We start from the raw sequence: 4816 nt of genomic DNA on the forward strand, positions 1-4816 counted from the left end.
AATTAATAGAAAAAATCTTATAAAATTAAGGATATAAGGAAAATACTTTCCTGGATGTAGTGGCACAGGTTTGTAATCCAGTTACTCAGGAGAGAGGCAGGAGTATCACAAGTTCCATGCCAGCCTCAGCAACTTAGTGAGACCCCTCTCTAAATAAAAAATTTTAAATAGGGCTCAGGTTATAGCTCAGTGGTAGAACACTGGGTTCAATCCCCAACACCACAAAAAGAAAACTACTTTTTATAGCTATATAAAAAGAAAAATAAAAAGTATTTTTAGGCCGGGCACAGTGGTGTAAGCCTGAATCCCAGCAGCTTGGGAGGCTGAGGCAGGAGGATCGTGAGCTCAAAGCCAGTCTCAGCAAAAGGGGGGTGCTAAGAGCAACTCTATGAGACCCTGTCTCCAAATAAAAATACAAAATAGGGCTGGGTATGTGGCTTAGTGGTTGAGTGCCCTGAGTTCAATCCCTGGTATCCCCCACCCAAAAAAGTACTTGTAACATGTTATACAAGTTTGTAGCCTAGAAGCACTAGGCTACACCATATAGCATAGGTTTGTCGTAGGCTAAATAAACCATATAGGTTTGTCAAGTACACGGCATGATATTTGCACAACGAAGAAATTGCCTCAACTTATGACTACTTTTTTTTTTTTAAAGAGAGAGAGAGAATTTTTTTTAATATTTATTTTTTAGTTCTCGGCAGACATAACATCTTTGTTGGTATGTGGTGCTGAGGATCGAACCTGGGCCGCACGCATGCCAGGCGAGCACGCTACCGCTTGAGCCACATCCCCAGCCCTTATGACTACTTTTTTGATCCCCGTTATTTTTTAGGGCCTGGAGCCAATGTTGACAACTATTAAATAGCAAAAGAATTAAAACATGAACAACTTTTTTTTTTTTTTTTTTTTTTTTTGCAGTACTGGGGATTCAACTCAGGGCCCCACACATGCTCAGCAAGCACTCTGGCACTGCACTGTATCTCCAGCCCTTTTTCAAATTTCATTTTGAGACAGGATCTCACCAAGTTTCCCAGGCTGGCTTTGATCCTCCTCCCTCAGCCTCCTGAGTGACTGGGATTACAGATGTGCACCACCATGCCCAGAAAACTTGGGCTGTCTTTTACTGCTTTCAGGTTAAACCTGTGATGTTCACCTCTATGATATATGGCATCTTTTTGTTAATTCTTTAATAGTGAACCTCCAATTCTTAGAACTCCCTTCAATAAAGGAAGATTTTTTTTCCCCAGAGAATAGCTTTTTTTTTCAGATTATATAATGAGGTTCATTGTAAAGAAATAAAACCACATGTAAAAATACAAAGTCAAGGTCACCTGGATGGTAATCCAGCTACCGGTAGCTTTGTAAGATATCAATGAGGCCTTGCTGAACCACATTTCCCAGAGTCCCCTCCCTGTTTTCCGTCAGTGAGAGCCACAAATTGCCGGACTGAGGGCCAAATGAGGCAGCAGCCATTTAGCAGCTCACATGTCGTTACTCCCCCTGTTGGCAGGAGTCAGCATCCTTCAGCTCTGACGAAGGCTCTGTCTGCAGGAAGCCCTGACCATCAAGGTCTGGGGCAACAAGGACTGACAGGCTTCAACCTGTCCTCCAGGGCTCCAGCTCCTGTCTGTGGGTTCTAGCTTGTTCTCTCCAACCTCACATCCAGACTACCTGCTCTGTGGGCTTAAGCTGCAGCATCTGACAGAGATCAAGCAACACTGCTTGCATCATCACCACCCCCCACACCCCGCAGTTAAAGCCGAATCTCCTTTATATGTTAACTGTCATGGAAATTAGGAATATATTTATGAAGCTGTTTTTGTAAACATATTTGAATTTCTGTTAATAGGAAGAAAAATGTTTAAGGGTAATCCTGTAAATAATCAAATAACGGTCCCTAGTTTTAAGGATGTAGAAAATAAAGCCTGGAAGAGAAAAGAGATCATTAAATTTTGAACCTGGCATGACTGCTACTCAGACTCCACTGAATGTGGTTGTTTATTCCCCACAAAATATCAGAAAAAAAAAATCCAACCTGGGGCTACCTCTCCCAAACCTGTACCTCTCCATCCCCATTACATGCTTAACCCTACTAAAACTAACTGAGAAAGTATCCTGTTAAAGATCCTTCTGGGAGCAGATCCAGGGATGTGAATTTCAGGCACAGCCTGCCTGGACCAGGACAGCACAGTCTCTGATGAAAAACCAGTCCACACAGACAGTGGAAAAACTATTTTAGGAGAAGCAGAGTTCTGTACCAAATAAAAGAAGACTCAGGAGCCAGAGCATGTAGTATGGGCAGCGTCCAGACAGGAGAGGCGAAATGCAAAACACCAGACAGCAACAGGTATATTGTATTTTAATTTCAAAGTGAAATTGGCAATAATTGATAATTTAGTTCTGTGATCACAGGACTCTGCATTGGCAGTTTTGAAACATTAATGACAACGTTGAAGATCATTTTTGTAAAGTACCTCTAAGGCTGCATAATAATTGTAAAGTTCCTGGTGAGGTTTCTTAAGCTCCTGACGGGCTTTCTTAGCACAGACAAGCCCACGGACAGCAGCAGCTGTGTCTCTGTGCTCAGCTTTGGCTTAACACTGGTGAGGATGAAGCTGATTAAGATACAGGCCCTATTCTCACTTAATAGGGGCTTAAGATTTTATACACAATGTAATAGGAGCTAAAGAACATACAATGGGGCTGGGGTTGTGGCTCAGTGGTAGAGTGCTTGCCTAGCATGTGTTTGATTGCCTAGCACTAGGTTTGATTCTCAGCACCACATACAAATAAATAAAGATCCATCAATAACTAATAAAAATTTTTTAAAAAAGAAAGAAAGAATAGACAATGGGACCTGCAAGGTCTCTTGAGCAAAGAAGCTGTGAGCTGAGCCTCAATGTACCGGATAGGCAGGCTCAGTGGCAAATACTAAAAGCCCATAGAGTACCTGAGCTTGGCTGGGGGGTGATTCTTTTATTTAAAGGGATGCTTGAGACTAAAAACTTTCCTCCCAGATACCAGAATCCTCTAAATCAGTTTTTTGTTTTATATATATATATATATTTATTTATTTAATTTTATGTGGTGCTGAGGATCGAACCCAGGGCCTCGCACATGCTAGGCGAGCGCTCTACCGCTGAGCCACAATCCCAGCCTCTCAAAATCAGTTTTTAATTGAAGGTTGTGTTCACTTAGAGCTTTGAAATTCAGCAATGAACCAGGCAGGGCCTAGCCACAAGAAGGCACTCAGATGCTGTCAGGATAGAAGGGCAACAAAGCAGTAACCGATTAACTCCTTTCTGATAGTCATGTTCTCTAAGCTGATGCTTAATGTTCTGATAGTTAATGTTCTCTAAGGGTGATTTCTAAGAAAAAAGTAGTTGAGTGTTTCATGAATGTTTTCATGTCATCCAGTCTTTACTTGCTTGGGAATGGTTTGTAGTAACAGAAAGAACCATGACTATATAGTTTCAAAACTTCATACCATAACTTTCCCAGCTGAGGGATCCTGTCAGGACATTCTACCTTCCTAGGCTATAAGGCCTTAGCATCAAATAGAAGCATTTGTAACCTACAGAGGACCTGACACGTCTTATTGTAGGCCAACCTCTTAAAGCCTTGTCAAATATTTTTAGGTCTCCAAAAGCTTTTTGGCTAAGAATGACCTCTGATGAGATTACCCTATTAGATTCACAAAAGATGAATGCTACTATGTAATTTAAAACTAGCACCAATTAAAGATTTTACCCTCAAACGGTTTAAGTTAGGGCTGGAGATGTAGCTCAGTGCTTGCCTAGCCTGCATGAAGCCCTGGGTTCAATCCTCAGTACTGCCCAAACAAAAACAAACTAGTGCAACTTCAGTATGGCTACTAATTCTGTGACCTTGACAAGGAATTAGTCTCTGCTGCTCAGATTCCTTATCTTTGAGGCAGACATAAGGCTACTTACTTATTACTTAAGGGAAATAATACAGTATGAGTGGAAAACTCTAGCTTATAAAATTGAAAATGCAAAATGATGTGATTATAGGACATATTCTCATAAAATTGGGACTTTATAAACCTTCATTTCAGATACAGGAGAAGGGGAATCCTAAGGGCCAAATGAAGATGACTAGTAAAATTAGCTTACATCAACCTCAAGGCGAAGATCCAGTTTCCCTCCTCACTTATGAATGCTATTAAGATGTGAAAACTAATTACTGTAACAAAAATTAAGCCAGTCCAGAATTCTACCTCAGGCCAGATTTTTACCTCCTGGGAAGGGACTGTCCCTTTGCACGTTGACTTTCTCCTCGTAAGCTGGCATTCAGCTGGACTGCATTTCCTGGTCTCCTTTGTAGTTGTGGCCAAGTTACCCAGTGGAGTGTGAGTGCAGTGACTGCTCTTCCCGACCAAAGCTTCCAGCAGAAGGAGGCCTGTTTCCTCCTCACTCTCCCCCTTTTCTACTGGCTTGGATATAAATAACTGCAAGGCCCTAGAACAGCCCTTGTCCAATATGGCTCCACTGGAGAGAAGGAAGCCTCTGAAGCCCAAGGGCCTCCATTATATGCAGTGAACATGCACCTAAACCATTTCCTTTGGTTTGTTTCTATACAGAAATCCCTGTATGATGAAAATGAGTCATAAATTTTGAGATGTTAAAGCAGCAGCCATTAATTCAACTAAGCTAATTCTTCTTTAATATAGATTGGTTTACACTCACTTTTCAGTTAAAAAAATTGAATATCTACATTTTTTGTTCTTCTCTATCAAATACAAATGACTTATGTAATTCTGATACCATTTTGCAATCAGTCAACAACCAAG

General features: G+C 41.1%; 1 protein-coding gene across 3 annotated transcripts in view; it reads left to right on the plus strand.

Annotated features, from left to right (window-relative positions):
- The window catches only part of Ogfod1 (2-oxoglutarate and iron dependent oxygenase domain containing 1), a 44139-nt gene that overhangs the window by 27463 nt on the left and 11860 nt on the right, over window positions 1-4816 (plus strand). The window lies entirely within an intron of this gene.

Source organism: Ictidomys tridecemlineatus, chromosome 15 (assembly GCF_052094955.1).
Source record: "Ictidomys tridecemlineatus isolate mIctTri1 chromosome 15, mIctTri1.hap1, whole genome shotgun sequence".
Classification (NCBI taxonomy): Eukaryota; Metazoa; Chordata; class Mammalia; order Rodentia; family Sciuridae; genus Ictidomys; species Ictidomys tridecemlineatus.